Raw genomic sequence first — 18789 nt, forward strand, 5'->3', positions numbered from 1 at the left:
ACCCATTTATACTTCCAGTACTACTCTTCACAAAGCCATTTATAATGACAACTACCCTCAAGTAACTCTCCTTGCCGAACAGAAGTCTATACCATCTACTTGTTTTCACAGATAGAAGGTTAGAAGAATTCTTGAAAAATCCTTACCTTTCTTCCCCTAAAATGGTGAGAATTAATGAATCTTTTTGATATGGACATCACAACCTCCTAGACCAACAGTAGCTGCTTTGGCTCCCACTGTAGGCAACAATCAAAAAGCTCCAGCATTAAAGGATGATTCCTCACCCTAAAATGGCTACAATGAAGTATCCCTTCTTCTCTGTCTGACTAGACAGTTACCTTTAAGATGGTTAAGTGACACTGAGGACGTACCAATATTTATAGTACTACTTTCATATGCATCTACTCAGTGGGTACTGAGAAGACGACGAAGGGCTTGGTGCCAACTTGAAAGAACTCCTAAGAGCCACTGTATCAGTCTAGTAAAGTGTGGTTTACCTATTAACTACATGACCCAGCGCAGCTGTGCTTGCCTCGAAGAGCCCACATGGATGCATCTGACCAGTACCCAGGACATCCTGAATGGGGAAGACCCACCTATATCAGGCTTTTCATCAGGCAACTCTCTCTCTATAGAGCCACTCTGAGCACATGACTGATGTGACTATCTCATAGTTTCTCTAACATATGAATAAAACTCGCCTTCAGGTCAAGTGTGGATAAAGCCCGATTTTAGCAGGATGCATGCCCAGCACACGCTGAAAACAAGGCACTTCCAAATGTGCTTCAAGCTGGGCACTGCTGACAGAAGCAGTCATTTACAAATCCTGACCTGCTTAAACAGTAATAATAATTTAGCTATGCAGTTTCGCCCTTCACCCCAAAAACTTGGGGAGATGTTCTGTCAAATATTGCTTCTCGTATAAGCTTAAGACAGACAAGATTAGATGTACAAGATTGTTAAGTATTTATGATCTTGACACCGTTACATTCTTACCATATTAAACTTTTCAGCATCTATTGTAGCAAGTATCAAGCTGTTTGTCACAGTAGCATCTGTCTTGGATAATTCTTTCCCTGGCAAGTAAAGCTCTTCAGCAACAAAATAATCATAGTAGCACATTGACCACATCTTGAGTTCGGGCATATGTCCCAAGCAGATCTATTTCAAAAGCAATGAAGCACAACCTAGAATTGAATGGAATAGTATGGCACTATCTTCTACCATGGAAGGGAACTCCTGTGCAATTTTTTCTGTAATTCTTTGTGGGAAAGTAACCTTCCAACTCCTTACGTGTAATGTGATTATTGATATTGTCAGCATAAATGATTTTTTCTTCCAAAAATATAATCTACTGAAAACTTAAACAGTACTGAAAAGTTCCCATGTAAAAATTGGGGATACTGTTTTTGTTCTGTACTGCTCCAAGTTTCTCTTGCAGCTTGAACCTGCCCAACCCAGCCTCACCAACCACCTATTTCTATGCATGTTACAATGAAATCAGCTCAGAAAACCAAAATATGAAAAAGGCATAAAACACACCCCTATCTTGACATTCTTAAAATATCAACTACTTAAACTTTCAGTACACATAGTTTTTGTGCAGTTGCCAACAGAAAGTATTAAGACATCCTTTAAGACATTCTTTGCTTCAGTCTTCAGTGCTAAGACTGGCCCTCAGGAATCCCAGGCCCCGGAGGTAAGAGAAGCAGCCTACAGAGAGGACGACTTTCCCTTGGTCGAGGAGGACTGTGTGAGGGATCGCTTAAGCGATCTGGATGTCCACAAATCCATGGGCCCCGACGGAATGCACCCACGAGTGCTGAGGGAGCTGGCGGATGTCATTGCTGAGCCACTCTCCATCATCTTTGAGAGGTCCTGGAGGACTGGAGAGGTGCCCGAGGACTGGAGAAAGGCCAATGTCACTCCAATCTTCAAAAAGGGCAAGAAGGAGGACCCAGGGAACTACAGGCCGGTCAGCCTCACCTCCATCCCAGGAAAGGTGATGGAGCAGCTTATCCTGGAGGCCATCATCAAGCAAGTGGAAGAAAAGAAGGTTATCAGGAGTAGTCAGCATGGATTCACCAAGGGGAAATCATGCCTGACCAATCTGATAGCTTTCTATGATGACATGACTGGCTGGGTAGACGAAGGGAGAGCTGTGGATGTTATCTACCTTGACTTCAGCAAGGCTTTCGACACAGTCTCCCATGATATCCTCCTGGGGAAGCTGAGGAAGTGTGGGCTGGATGAGTGGTCGGTGAAGTGGATAGAGAACTGGCTGAATGGCAGAACTCAGAGGGTTGTCATCAGCGGCGCTGAGTCTAGTTGGAGGCTGGTGACAAATGGTGTCCCTCAGGGGTCAGTACTGGGCCCAGTCTTGTTTAACTTCTTCATCAACGACCTGGATGAAGAGTTAGAATGTACCCTCAGCAAGTTTGCTGACGACACCAAACTGGGAGGTGTGGTAGACGCACCGGAAGGCTGTGCTGCCATTCAGCGTGACCTGGATAGGCTGGAGAGCTGGGCAGAGAGGAACCTGATGAGGTTCAACAAGGGCAAGTGCAGGGTCCTGCACCTGGGGAGGAACAACCTCATGCACCAGTACAGGCTTGGGGTGGACCCGCTGGAGAGCAGCTCTGTGGAGAGGGACCTGGGTGTCCTGGTGGACGACAGGTTAACTATGAGCCAGCAGTGTGCCCTGGCTGCCAAGAAGGCCAATGGGATCCTGGGGTGCATCAAGAAGAGTGTGGCCAGCAGGACAAGGGAGGTTCTCCTTCCCCTCTACACTACCCTGGTGAGGCCTCATCTGGAGTACTGTGTCCAGTTCTGGGCTCCCCAGTTCAAGAAGGATGAAGAGCTACTGGAGAGAGTCCAGCGGAGGGCTACAAGGATGGTGAGGGGACTGGAGCATCTCCACTACGAGGAGAGGTTGAGGGAACTGGGCTTGTTCAGCCTGAAGAAGAGAAGGCTGCGAGGGGACCTTATAAATGCCTACAAATATCTGAAGGGTGGGTGTCAGGAGGATGGGGCCAAGCTCTTTTCAGTGGTGCCCAGTGACAGGACAAGGGGTAATGGGCACAAACTGAGGCACAGGAAGTTCCGTCTGAACATGAGGAGGAACTTCTTCTCTCTGAGGGTGACGGAGCACTGGAACAGGCTGCCCAGGGAGGTTGTGGAGTCTCCTTCTCTGGAGATATTCAAGACCCGCCTGGACAAGGTCCTGTGCAGCCTGCTGTAGGTGACCCTGCTTCGGCGGGGGGGTTGGACTAGATGACCCACAGAGGTCCCTTCCAACCCCTACTATTCTGTGATTCTGTGATTCTGTGATCCTGCTCCACAATAAGGATAGTAATCTTAAGGCCCAATTGCTTGCATGATTGGAATTTGGAAATTTTAATGAACTGTAGTTTGTACAATGCTGTTCATCACAAGAATGGACAAGAACAATTTAGAGGGTTATATTTTTTTTTACAATATGCACAATTAGAAATGACTACTCATTTTGACAAAGATTGATACGTCTAAACTGTTCAATGTCACCAAGTGATTTGAGTAATGACTGGTGTTCTGCTGTTGAACAGGAACTAAAGCTACTTGAGCAACAGAAATTTAGTTCTAAATGCTTTATTTTACTAGTATTCAGCATTAAGGGATCAAAAAAAAACCAAACAACCAGCATTCCCTGAAGTGTTTAGGTCATGTGACCAATGATAACATTTTCCACATGGGACCTCTACTTCCTTTTGCAGCTATTTGATGCAATAGCCATCTGAAATTACGCACTTACAGTTATTTGTAAACCCCACCATAGAACAGCAGAGGTAAAAACCAACTTTGATTTCCAAGTGGAAGTTTCTAAACAAACTTCAGAAAATTTAAACCACACAGAAGTCTCAAGATAAAATCTCGCTGCAGTAGTGACCAGATGACTAAGGTTTCAGAAGACCACATACTTGCCAATAAACCACAATGAGCAGTGCTAGGGTTCAATAGTATTGCTTAGGCTAAAGCAGTAAGCATCTCTGCAACTGTAATTGTTTAAAAGTTTAAGAGTTATTTGGAAAACAAACAACAGAAAATTATGCCCTTTATGTAAGCTATTTTAAGTATCTCACAGAATTCTCTTAATCTCTCTTGTATACCTTCACAAGCAGACATGTTGTCTGAAGAGATTCTCAGCTCAGATATGCCATGTTTCTCTCACAAAAACAACATTGCATGGTGAAAGGTTTCCTAAGATCTCCTCCCTGCAAAATTCAGTCTACATACATCAGACATTTGATAGCAGTATCTTATGCTTTTATTTCAGAAGCTTGTGTTTTGTTTTAAACAGGAATACACTTTCACTTGTACAGATTACTTCAACATCAGAGGGATTTCCAGATGCTCAGAGATTCACATGCACAGAGCACTCTGTAGGATAAGTGCCTTACCATAGGGACTTCAAGGCTTACCCAACCACCACCACACTGTCTGGGAAAACACAACAGGAGCACTCAGAAATCCAGACTTCAATCACTGAAGAACAGTTGATTAACCCACTGAATCAGTGACAAACATAGGGTTAGTACGGCGATACCTAATCGCCTTGTCTGTTGCATTAATGACAGTTGTTTTTCTATTATATACAGGACACCTCTTTAGCCTTTCCAGTATCTTAAGTGCTATTTGCCTTCTAACCAGAGCTTATTTCAGACACCCATGTTTAACTATATTTCCCATCCTTCTCCCCTCACAGTTTTTAAAAAAGTGTAGGAGAGAAGGGAACATGTAAGGGAAAAAAAGTGTGGGGAAAGTGTCTGGTCAATTCAAATCCTAACATGGCCATAGGAAAACCAATCCAAGAATCATATTTGGGTGTTCCAAAAAAAAGTAAGTGTCATTAAGGTCTCTGCAAGAGAGACCTTGTACCCTTTAAACACATGGTTCTGACTTTGCATTTTCACAGACTATTTCTCCTCTCTGGCGAGGACTTCTGTCAAAAACAAAAAAAAGTAATTATTTACATAGTTCACCTAACATACCCAATGTTACACTAAGAACTCTGCTACAGCAGAATGGAAAAAAAAAAAAATAAATAGTTTACTGAATCCAGCACCTGGAACAAAAAAAGTTCAAAATGTTTTAGTACTGCAGACACATTTAGAAACACTGATGAATCCAGCTTCATTAGAAAGGTGATCAGTGGCTGCAGTTTTCCATTTCAGTTTCTGAACCTTGAAATCTCTTCCTCCCACAACAGGATCCTGCTTCAAAGCCTTCATATCTGGAAATGAAAGCACCGGAATAACTGCTACAGGATGGGCCATAACCTGCTCTGAAGAGGCCAGTGTGCCCAGCACCTTGGGCTGTGCCTGACGCGAGGCCGGCAGTTGAACAGATTGGGCTGCATGTGTCCCTGTCCTCACATGCATGGGAGCCATCTGGAAACAAACAGCTCAATCAGGAAAGAGTAAAGATAACGAGGAAAATTTCAGCGCTCTGATCAAAAAAATAGGAGATGCTCGCTTATCTCCATATTACTTCTGATTTAAGCCTCACCAAAATGCAGGCTTTTCTTTATCTCCCTCTGTAAGCATCCTTGTTAACAACCAGATTAAGAGCATCGCCGTTGGAAAGCAGAGTCAGTTATGAGGGGCAAGGACTAGTACATCATTCACCCTAGTCGGAGGCATCACCGACCCAGCAGATGTGCAGCCTAGCGAGTTCCACCAAAGACTGCTGTCAGGCCAGCGAGACTACTCCCAGTGGTCAGTTATACGAAATTTAATTTACGGCCACAGCATCCGCCCTCTGTCTCTCAGAATAATACTCATGAGAAACAGCAGTTGGAGGAAGGAGACAAGAAGTTAAACAAATTCGGTATGTCATCTGGGATCACGTTTTGACCACCTCCCAGAAGAGCTGGCCATCGACAAGCCACACTAACAAGGTGCTGCTTAGCTTGGCCAGCTTCACAGCAACTCCCAGGCCCTGGCTCTACCAACAATAGCTACCGAGAGCCAACTCCAGCTGCTCTAAAGTTCGGGACTCCACCTTTAATGAGCCTAATTAATTTACTTTCAAGGTAGCCTAACTCCAGATTGCACTGTATTTTCTGAATGCTTTCCACAGAGCCAGGGGGAACAGATGCTCGCCGTGATCCCAAGGCATCCCTCCAGCTCAGGCACTGCTCAGCCCCTCTCCCAGCCGAGGGGAAAGGCCCAGTGCCTGCTCCCAGGAGGGCTGGGGGGGGGGGGGGGGGCAGAAACAAAAACAAACACCAAATGGGAAAATACTGCAGAGTGAAATATTCTGATGGAAAATTGAACTGGGATTTTATTATTAAAGCCAGTCTTGAAATCAAGAATTAAAACAACTAGAATTTTTTTTAATACCTTTTTTAACGTGAAGTGATACAGAAACAGACATCACTGTCCTCATTAAAAGGTGCTTTTATTTCCTTATTCACTCCCTCAGTTTTCTAACATAAATTTTCCTCTGCTACTGACAACTTCTGCATTATTTATACAACAGCCAAAGTGTAATTGGCCTCTTTCACATGGATGAATATCAACATATAGGGAGGTGGGGAAAGTAGGGCAAGGAGAGAATGCAGATAAATGACAATTTCCATATTCGTAGAGCAAACAGTTGTACTCTGCCAGCGTGACAGATTTTAGATGTCCTGTTCTGCATTTATATTTAGTTGATGTCTAACTTATAAAGGTTCATCTAGCTATAAAGACATCACGTTTAGCTGTTAACTCAAAGGATGCTAGAAAAGAATGAGAAATTCTCATGATCAAAGATGTCAACAAGGCAACCATTTTGCTGTGATATAATTTTTAGGAGTACTAGATTTTTCTTTCTAGACCATTCTAATTTAACTTTACTTTAGACCTAACATGAAGATACAATTCCTACTATATGCAGTCCTGCGAAACCAATAGCTAATTCACAATTTTTAGAGGAAGAAAGTACATAAGCTTAAAATATACATCCTATTTTATTCACCACATTACAAACTTCTGTTTTATCTTAATATAGCAGAATTCTTCCCCTGCTTTTTTTCCACAGCACTTCAGAGAAAAAAAAAAAAATACTTTACACCCTGACGATTTAACATCACAGTATATTCCCATGTAAAGCGATGTGATGCCATGAATTTAAGGGGGTCACATATTACCAGTGTCCTCTAAGCAGATTTCTACGTACAAATTACACAAAGCTATCGAAACAGATTCTGCAGTACAGCTCAGAAGACATGATTTTCGTCTCAGCCACCAACCACAGCAAAACTATACTCTTCGAGCACATTAAGGTGGAAGGGGTGGTGTGGGTGCAGGGAAGCAAGCAAGGAAAAACCAAGCTAACCCCCCAAAGCCCTGTGCTCAATTCAGGTGCAGAACTTATTGCAGCTGGGGAGGGGGGGGGGGGGGGAGTGGGACACAGATGGACAGCCCACACTCCAGCAACACCTGAGCTGCTACTTTTCATCTCTCCTCTGAGAGCTTTGCCGACCAGAGGAGAAGCAATATAACAAGCCATCCCACACTTTGCCAAGAGTGATTATTTCCATTACCACCGTTTGTGCAGACCTGCTTGGTTCCCCACACATTTCAGGCACGATCCAATGCCTGGCAAAGCCAATAGCACTCTCCATATCAGCTTTTGTATTCACATTTCAGAAAACACTAACTCTTGACTGCTGTGATTCACAGTAATGTAAGGTGCATCCCTTCATGCAAGCCCGCTTGCATCAGCACAGACTGGACAAGACTGACTTCAACAAACTGTCTATAACCATTAATAAAACAGTCACCCCAATACAACGGACCTTCATTTACAGTTTTACTGACAAGACGCCCATCTTTTTGCAGCACTGATAGTAAAGTTTTCATTACTATTAAGAACTCTACTTCAAGATATAAAGTTTATTCTTCCCTGGCAGCACTGCACAGATTCTGCAGACAGACAAATCTGCTTTCTATACAGCAAAACATTTATCTCTAAATAGTCTTTTTAAACCTAGCCTCTGGCACAAAGTTACTGCACTACTGAGGTTGACATATTCCCATGAATCAAATACAGTAATACTAACTGCAGTAAAAAAAGGATAATCCCAGCTGGATTTTAATTGGGTACTTCCAAATACACTACCATCTCCCTTTGGACCAATTACTTTTTATTTGCAACTGTTAAAAGAAATTTTGAGTAGTCACCATACACTAGTTTTAGACATAGACCTAATTCTCCTCTTCATAGAGGAGATGGTGGTGTGATTAGCAATATTTATTTGGATTCAGAAAACCTGGGTTCAGTTTTCAGCCTTGCCACAGGCTCCCCAGTAAGGCCTAAGGCACATCAATTAGGATTCAAGTGTCCCACGTCAGATGTCTACACATTAGCTGATTAAGTCTCACATAGTGATCCCAGACTTTCTACAGTCACTGGAAAAGAACAGACACCCCCAGAGAGAAGTTCGTCTCACACCAAGACAGATTCCTAAGGTAGGTCAAATGAATCACCTTCCAAGAGTATTTTAAGTTAAATGAGGTGAATCCCATCCTTAATCTCCCTCTGCCATTGATCTCCATCTGTCATATGGAATTTATGTTTAGCCACATCAATAGGACACTACTTTGATTGGCTCCTACGTAATATAAACGACCGTCTGATGTGTACAGGCTTGTATACTTCACAAAAAAGCTAATCCTAAAGTCTTTATCTGAAATCTTCAGGTCTACCTTCAGGACAGGCTACCTGGGCAGTTATGGTTTTGGCTTTGAATTTGTTTCACCCATTTACACTATCACGTATCACAGTAGGACTAGATGTTCTCCTGGATCAACTTCTCATTCAAAGGAGGAGCAGAAATCTCCAATAATTACATCAGCCTCTGCACAGGTAAATGGTCTCCTGTACTGGGGAAGCTGATGTAGCAGAACTTTACTAATTCCTCTATCACAGAAACCTTTAGATCTGGCACCAAGTAGCTAGTCTCTTAAGTATTACTGGAGCTGGAACTAGTTTATCTCCTTTATGCCAGATAAATTCCCTCCTGAAGGCTAAAATTCAGCCCCTTTGTACCATCCCACCTGCAAATAATTTGAATCCCTGTTGTAAGCATGGCATTATGCCTAAAACAGCTTTCTTCAGTAGCAAACCAAATAGTTTACTTAATTTTCAACTGAAAAGTGACAAATTAGATTACTGGGAAACAGGAAACTTTTTTCTATTTAAAACTGATATACCAGGATGCAGGTAAAGAGGTTCTAAAGAGTAACTCAGCATAGTTTCTAATCCAAGCTCTAAACCAAGTGTCCAAGTCCTCTACTATGAACAGTACAGCCTTAATGACCAGCAAAATATCCTTATATCTAGCAGAGTGCCTAACAGACAAGCATTCACATTTTCAAGTATGAAGTCTCCATGATACAATTAAAATCTCTTTGAAGGCGAAGGTTGATATGGTTACAACAATGAATTGTTTATTGATCTGTGGGGGCCTTAAATAATGGCACTTTTTCAACATTTGGGCTAATTATTATTTGTTTTGCACAACAGTCCATGTCCCCAGTCAAAGATCTGGATCTGATTATGTTAGGCACAGTACAAACACATTACAAGATACGTCAGGCCCTGTTCTAAAGAGACTGCAGAGCAAACATTGCTTCTCACAAACATGGAACAGCTCTTGATGAAACAGCTGTCACCAGTTAACACCCACACTTGGAATTCACCATGTTAACAGAGGATGTGGAAAGGTGAGCCATCGCCCCCAGATCTTTATTCCTTACTAAAAACAAACAAACAAAAAAAAACCACCACCAAAAAACCACAAGTTTGCCCACTGCACATTAGGATGTTTGCCAAAAAAAAAAAAATACTGCTTTTGATTTTTCCCATGTGTCTAGGCCAGCAAGCAGCCTACAAAAACAAGATAGAATAGATAGTTAGGCTTTTAAACCTAAGTGATGGTGACAATAAATGACTTTGTATCTTGCCTTCCAACTCACCTATGAGTGCTGTGAAGGAAAAGAAAAAAAAAAATCTACATTTCTGGGCTCTAATTCAGCTCATCTAATAAAAGGAAATATGACTTGTTGAGAAATACATTAACAAGAATTCTGGTCTAAGCAAGCCAGAATTTGATGCACAATATTAGGCCAAGTCCAATGGAAAAAGCAGTGTGGCCTGAAGCAGTTGCTTTGAAACAGGACACAAAATTTCAGCATGCATCCATTGCAAGCTAGGTCTGTGCACCTTATCCAAGTACAAAAAAAACAGGTTATTTACTACTGTTGCGACTGACAGCTATTGTACTTGCTTGGACTGTATCCACATTTGCAAGGATGCTAGCCCCTACAGTGAATATGCTTACTGCACGTTAGTCTTGCAGACTAACTAATATGCTGCGACTAACTAGCTAACATTGGTTCCATCTCTCCTATGCAGGGGTTATGTAGGACATCATGTTTATCTGAGCACCAATGTATAGAGAATTTTTGACCGTCACTGAACAACATACAGCCCCTCCACTTGCACACTTCACCACTAATCCCTTAGTTTCTCCCAGTCATACTAAAGTTTCACATACATCTCATACAGTGAATAACAATAGAGCAATAGCTTTAAATGAAAACATATTTGACAGATCACAATCTATAGACTTGCTGACGGTCTTTCAGGGTGAGAAAGTTTCAGTACATTCCCCCACTATTTTTTTTTTTTATAAGTGCTACAGCAGGAGAGAAACACCAACCACAGTTCTACATTATTTACAATACACCCCTCTACATTCTAGATTTTGTATTTAGAATCTATTCATCACAATTATCTCTAAGCCTGACTGAAGCAACTACCTTTCAGTATCTTACCAGCATTACGGCTGTAAGTAGCACAGGCTGAACTAGTATTTTTCACAGTTTATGTGCTTACATTGCCTTACCAGCATAACTTCTAAGCTACTGAAAATCATCAATACATTTATCCCAAAAGAACCCATGAAACAGCCAATATTTGGCCTAATGGAAGAAGAAAAAAAAACTTGAATAATTTAACTATAACAATGTGAATATGCCTTTAAGCTCAGTACTCATTACATCCACCTATGGCCTTCTGTCCACCATTGTGTTCATCCTTTCACATTCACCTACTTAAAACATCTAAAGCCCACACTGCAACCTATGCGAAGAGGCTGGGTTTTTACCTCCCCAGAAGAGATTACTTTTTTCATCACAAAAAAGGTGACAGAACTGAGTGGGATAAGGCAGTAACACCACAGACTAAGGGATGCCAGGTGATAATCCCTCCCAGCAAACAATTTAGCTTTAGTCTGTGAAGTCAGTTAACACCATTGAACTCAAGTTTTTTTTAAGACAAAAGTAGCTGTAGAGCCATTCTAAGAGCCAAATTTCAACCCAAAGCAAACTAAGTGTTCCCAGTTTCATGTTAATACTAAAAGGAAATTCAAAAAGCTATAACTACAGTAATAGAGAAGTCCCTTTAAAATTATTTTTCCTTTCACTCCTATGTAATACATACATTTTGGAATCCTGTTGATGAGTACAGAGCTATCTGGAAAGGTAGAAAAAGGTTTTGGCCTTAGAGACATGTTTGAATCCTTCAGTAACAGTGTAGACAGTCTCTACTGTGCCTACAGAAGTCTGGTTGTTGCTTTGGAAGCCAATTGATGCTACATGGACAAACAGTGCTCAGTTCAAAAGTCTGAGCTGATAATGAAATAAAATATTTATCACTATTCTTCTTCTAAAATACTGATTTTCATAGCAAGTTTTATGCCTTGCTCACCTACAACAACACAGACCTTCCATCAATATTTATAAAGAGTAATTTATTCTAAACAGCTCACAATTATTAGCCAGTGTACGATTTGTAAAGCAAATATTTACATATCAAATATTAAAGCAGGTCCAAGTCATTATTAAAAGGGGACATATATTTGGAAAATGACAAACACAAGAAAGAACTATAGCACATGACTCCAGGTGGGTTTGTCCCAGATAATTTTACTTTGAGTTTTCACTTTTAGCATTTTCTCAGCAAGTGGAGAGAGCGCTAAACATAATACACATTAATACAGAAAACCAACTTTCCATCCACGTAGGATTCACAAAAATGAAACAAATACACAATAGCAGCAAAGGCCTTATGCAGTTACATTATATCATGAAGAAGCAACCGACCTCTGTCAAGGTCATACACATATTTCCTAGTGTTTCTCTGCTCTCGCTGGCAGCTGAGTAAGCTAAGAAAGTGGAATCTGAAGAGCAAGTGCAAGATAACTGCTTGTTATTAGTATATGAAAAACAACTATGATGAAATGGAAAAGATAAAAAGGCATCTACTGGCAGACTTTTCCTGACGAAATATTAATACGACCCAGATATAGTTATCAAATGCAACAGTTTAACAAATGCATCTCTAATTAAACACTTGGACTGTTAGAAAGGAGATAAACTCTAATTTCAGGATCCAGAAAGCCTGCAATTCAACCATCACTACACTCACTGTCAAAGTGCGCTCGTCTTCCACCCTCACCTGGAATACTCAAGGACGTATCTTTGGCGATTCAGTGGGAGGACACTCTCAAAGATAACTCTTACGGGCCACTTCAGTAGAGCCGTATCCCTCTCAGAAGAGCTGCCTGTTGTGTTACCAATATCACCAACTAACCAACCATGGCTTGACACATGGAGAGAGGACACGGAAGATCCTCACCAAAAGAAGCTTATCCTGGTGCAAAGCAGATGCATGACAGAGTTCCCTGGCTCAGATAACACGCATGACAATTGCCACCCGCAAGGCCAGCTCCAGAACCGGTTTGGCAGAACACAGTCTTGTAGGCAGGACCTGGCTGATGGGCATCTGCAAACTAATAAAGGCCGACTTACACAAGCCCAGGCCAGACTCATGGGACGTGATATTGGTCCTCCCACATTTGGAAGAGTAACAGGAATTCTCTTTTTAAACAGTAATCCTATTAATAAGCACAACTCACGGTTTTAAGACAGAGGAACAAAATAAATGGAAGGAACAGTTATCAGTTTCAACGGGCTTTAAATCAGGTCTCAAAGATTAACACTGCTTAGATAAATAAGCAGAAATTGCTTGTCAATAAGGTGGGACAAAAATCGGATCACAACATACAAGGGTAGCTTAAGAGAAGTTCAGACAGAACCTCTTCACACTATGAGAACAACATGTGGCAACACCTTTTACAAAAAAGTGACTTAATCCAAGAGACTCAATGGGAGTTAACGGCAGCAGGTTCAATGGGTTGGCGATTTTCAGGCCAGAAGGACAGCTGATTAGCTACTCTGTTCTCATGGATTAACACAAATCAGAAATCCAGCAACTTAGAGTCTAGAAGTTGTACCTGCTCTAGTTAAAAGGAAAGGAAATACTGATCTGTAGGCTTCATGCAGTTAGCTGGCCCAGGCACTTGCTACTCTGACAGACAAAAATGGGTACCTCATTTCCAGTCTGAGCTCTCACAGCTTGCATGCCCAACCAGCCTGCTGCATGACCTTTTAGGTATTAGAGCATAATTTAATATCAGTACTCCCACTGGGTGGGGATCAAGGCATCTCTTGGCATATACAGCTTTCCAAAGAGAATGGTAAGAGCTTAGGAGTCTCATTAAGAAGCACATCTGGCACACCTCAAATCACGCAACTCCTGGGTCCCTTCTCTAAGCTAATTCTAGTCATCCAGCTTCCTGCCTGAAGTTGGCCACCTTTCCTACTCTCACCACTTCAGTGTTTACAGCTGCATATGGCTTCCCTACTCTTTAAAACAATGACAGATGATGTTCCCTGGATGTGATCCCAGAGTCTTTTCTCAGAGTCACTCTTTAGGGGGAAATCACAATTTTTTTACTGGAAGTAGGCAAAAGTATTACAATTCACTTTGTTAAAACACCTATTTAGATGTAGTAGGATGAGAAACCAGACAAAAATCAGTCTATAATAGCACTTTTTCCAACTTCAATTATTAAAATTGGCACAAAAAAATCAGATGTATTCTCATGAATATGCATTTGCTATTTGATTCCAGATAATTGTTAAAGGTAATTAATAGAGCTGGAATAATGGAGATGGTGATTCCATACACTATCTCTTCTGCAATCTATTAAGTAAAAAAATTTTAATCTGTTCACATGGACAGTGGTGCCCTCCTACAGTATTATTTTTTACAATCAGAACATCACCCTAAGCTAAATCAAATGCTTTACTGAAGTCAAAACACAAAGCTTACAGTTTCATCAAGAAACAGAAACAGTCCTTTTTTAATAAAAAACACTTTCAAAACTATTTTGATCAGGATGTGTCACACTATCAATCTTTAACCCTCAACTATTTGCCAATAGATTGTGTCTTCTATGGCACTGGTTCAGAATGACACCATGCCATTCTGATTTCCTTCAGTTACCACACTTAGCCTCTAAAAAAAAAAAACCCAAACACAAAACCAAAACACTCTTATTGTAACTGTCACATATCCTTCTAAGACTTCATAAAATCTTAGCGATCAAATAGAAATAGAGGATCATAAAGAAATACTCTCCATAGCTTTGGAAAGGAGTAAAAAAAATACAGTTTATAAAACCTGCATGTTACAAGTGGTCATTTAGTGTTCCAAATAGGAAGTATTAGGTCTAACGTCCACCTGTCAAATGATGTGTGTGTACACATTACCCAGAAAAAGTACTACTGGTAGAGACAGGGTCCTGAGCCAGCTAAACTGTTTGTCAAGGAGTCTTTATTTCCACAGTGCTTTCCACAAAAGCACTCCAATTATTTTCAGCTGCCACATCTATACAGTTATTCAAACACATGGCGAAGAGGGAGTCTGTAGGCAATCACACATCTCAGAGCCAAGCCGGGTAACGGTTACCAGCCTTCCCATGTTGCAACTGCTGCACTGGTTTTAAACCACACATAAGAAAACAATACCCTTAAGATAAATGTACAAAATGGAACTTGAAAATAGGTTTATAATCAACTTCATTAAATCACCGCCGAGCAGCTTTGAGGCATGGATCCTCATGTGTCTGAGGCACTGTACTACCTAGGCACTACAACCACAACTACGTTATTAAAACTACTTCAGTACTTTTGGGTACTAGCATAAATCCTGAATAATGCCTAGGAAAATTACAGACAGCATCATTGAAGTATCCAAATTGGTTTTAGCTACTTCTGAATAAAATTTTATTTTCATGAGATATTAATATAATTATTCAGAGTTGATGAAAAACAACTAGTTTGGATAATTTCTGGTGACACTTTTAAAAATCTGTATGGTCCTCCATCAAAACAAACCCTATAAATATTAGTAGCTTATCAGATAACTATGCTGCACAGAAGACATTCCAGATTTACTTTGTGTTCCACACACTTCTTCCAGCATCTTTAGGGATAGCTAGAAAAGAAAAATGGCCTCCTGCGCCGGCAAACCCCTGAGAATTTAAAGGATGGCAGCATCGCTCCCTCTAGGATGGAGAAGGAGAAGTGTTCAGTGCTTGCTGTTCTGGGGAAACACCTCCAGTCTAGAGGGTACAGGATAAGAAAAATAATCAACTCCCTCATAAGCATTTATAGTAAATGGAAGACCCATAAAGTGCTACTCACTAAGTCACTGGGGAAAAAACAACAGAAAACAAGAGCCAGACTACTCTAAAACATCCTGATTAGACATTTGTCAAAAGTAATACTTGAGATCTTTTTATGACTGCTCATATCTAGCTTTCAGTCATTACATGCCTCTGGAAAAAAATAAAATTATTTAAACCAGACAACTTTTTTCAGACACTGCTTGTACAAATCACTTGGCTAGTCCGCGTAGTCCCTGAAAGAGGTTGCCTGTAGCCTACTCTTATCCTCATTCTCTAACTAGAAGAAATCATGAAGAGCCCTTGTCAGTTGTCCTCCTCCTAACGCATTCTGCTTTGGTATCGGGTATTTCCGTAAAAGATAAAACAGTATAACCAGCATTTCCTAATCCCCCCTTTTACTGGGGTGTATTAGGAAGGAGTAAAGCCTATTCTAGCAAAGATGACATTTGTACATAACGATCCTGAAAATATTTGTTAACATAATGCTTTGTTTATTCAGTCTGGCAAATGCTTTTATTTTAACCTCAAGTATCTTTAGTAAATGTCAGTGGTAAACACGAATCCGTAGTTGGCTAACAAGCCTCCCTTATGTGCATTTCTAATTAAGCTTCTTCCTAGATACCAAGTAACATTTAAAACAAACATTCTATAGAGAATCAAAGTAAATCAAACGATGAAGTGTTTCTCTTTGTGAAACTGCACGTTTATATGGGCATCACCAGCAGAGGGAAGGAGATCACGGAATCCACGTATAATAATTCCTCTGTGCTTTTCTTCTGGATATGCAGAAATATTTTCTTGTCCTTTTCAATTGCATTGCAAACTTTGATGTCTCTTCCACAGCAGGTAATACGAGGTTTTGCGCACTCTTTATTCAGAACACAGTTCTCAGTAAGAATTTATCTGTGTGTTTATATGTGTATACAAATATAAAACCACACACATTCACACACGTATTTTTAAAATTGTAATCAAGCTTCTGAATGGACAAGAAAAGACTACAATATACTAAGTAAGAGCTTCATTTTCATGTGAGGAAACATCAATTAACTGAGTTCTGTACGGCTGAGTGGCTTAAAAACTTCTGCCAAGACCTTAAGCTGCTCCTTCTTTTTACTTATTACAGCCAACCCTGCCAAAAGACCATAAAAATTGATTTTATGTTTCCGGTCTCTCTATGCTAGCTGGAAAAGTATAGATTTTTTTTTTTTTCTCCGAGGTTTCTGACAAACAGAACCTGCTCTTATCCCACACTTTCTCAACTACCACGCTAACCGGCGCTGAGCATCTTCTGGGCTCTTACATTTGATACAAGTTATGATTAAGGTAAGAGAACATTTCAGATTGTTAAATCCGACACTGTTTTGTATCTATGGTTTTAAAGGGCTTCTCACCCATCAGCGTTACAGAGAAGGCTATATCCCACTTGTGCTGCTGTCGCGTACGCAGTAAGTGATTATTTTTTCACATCTGTTCTGGGGAAGTCGTAGAACTGCACTGTTATATTACTGAGCTACCTCTTTAAATTCCAGTATCAACCCTTAAAATGAATTTAGCATCTTTTGCATCAAACATTAATAAGGCTCACTTAGGCACTTTTAATGTGAAGGAAAATTGGGCTTGTATGAAATGGCTACACTGGAACATTTCATGCTTTTGCAAGTGCAGGAGCATGATTATTTCCTGCAGTATGTCATTATCTTCTGCCCTGTGGTTCTTTTTTAAATTCTCTCTTCTCACTCAAGCTGCCTACACTATGTTTTTAAGCTATATAGTTTTCAATTTATGAATTGCATGCATGCAAATTTTCAGCAACTATACCACAAGCCAAGTAATAGACCACATTGAAGTATATACCCCTCGGACACTACTAATAGACTACAATTCCAAAAAAGCTTCTAAGAAAACAAGATACATATTTGACTCTCAAGACATAAAATCAGGTCATTTGCTTCCACAACAGACAAGAAAATACTATTCTGGACACACGTGGAATCTCCTCACACTCTCCCCGAGCCGGTTTATCTAAGCATGGCAGAAAATGTCATTTCATACACTTGCAAAGCAAATTAGTTTGCTGCCTACTTGTCCTTGTACCCAAAAACTCCCCCGCCCCTTTTCAGGGTCACTCATAAAACAACTGCTCGCCTGTAACTCTCAACGTCAACCCACCCGGGAAAGGAGTCTCTGCTTGGGGCTACAACTATCACCTTCCGTTCCTTAGGATGAAGCAACTCTCTCAGACAACAAAGCAGTTTAACCAGCACATAGCAGATTAACACACAACACGGATGGCACACTGCTCAGAGGATCAATATCGCTGTTGCCTATTAGTAGTCTAGTTGTGGTCTACAACATACATGTGTGTTTCTAAAATTACTCTGCTGACCTTTGTACAGAAAATATGATTTCAGAGACAGTGAAATATTATCGCACTACAGCACTCTGCATTGTATTTACAAGGTAATAAACACAGAGCTCCTTCTTCTTCACCCACAAATGGCTATTAAATTTAGGAAATCAGACTTGACATCCCCCGGACAATCAAAAGAAATGATTTATTTGGATGCTAACATCTGCCTAGAGATTGTGGCCAAGTGCTTTGCTGCGCTCATTTAGGACTCCACTTGGAAAGCTTTTCAGTTACATTTACCTAGAGATTTCTCTCCACCACTTCCCATCTGACAGAAATCACTCAGCTGGGTGTGATGAATAATAGCAAAAGGCAGCTTGTGTCGGAGATGACTGAATTACAGATTGTTGGAAGTGCCATAAAGGCTTCTTCCAATGACTCCACATTTAATTTACTTATGAAACTGACTACCAGAAGCTAGGAGTCGTTTGATATCTTTATTCCAGAAGGTTGGAAACAAAAGAAATGTTACCATTCTTTGTCACTTCCTTACTACTCTACCTAGTAGAGTTCGATAGGCGAAATTAACTTTTCAAGAGAGTGCCGATCCCCTACCTACACGCTGCGCGGATTCGAGCCAGACCACAACACACCCGAAGCCGGAGCCAGGCGGGCGGCATTAAACCAGGCGAAGGCAACAACGTCCGAGGACGCAAAACGCGACTGCACGGAGAGGGAGCGCGGTAGCCGACAGCCCCTCCAAGTACGGCAGGCAAGAGGCGGCTCTCCGCACGGCCAGACGCTGCCC

The 18789-nt window shown here is 41.0% G+C and overlaps 1 protein-coding gene across 4 annotated transcripts in view; it reads right to left on the bottom strand.

Moving 5' to 3' along the window:
• Positions 1-18789, bottom strand: part of SYT1 (synaptotagmin 1) — a 359923-nt gene that overhangs the window by 340391 nt on the left and 743 nt on the right. The gene's annotated exons all lie outside the window — the stretch shown is intronic.

Source organism: Opisthocomus hoazin, chromosome 8 (assembly GCF_030867145.1).
Source record: "Opisthocomus hoazin isolate bOpiHoa1 chromosome 8, bOpiHoa1.hap1, whole genome shotgun sequence".
Classification (NCBI taxonomy): Eukaryota; Metazoa; Chordata; class Aves; order Opisthocomiformes; family Opisthocomidae; genus Opisthocomus; species Opisthocomus hoazin.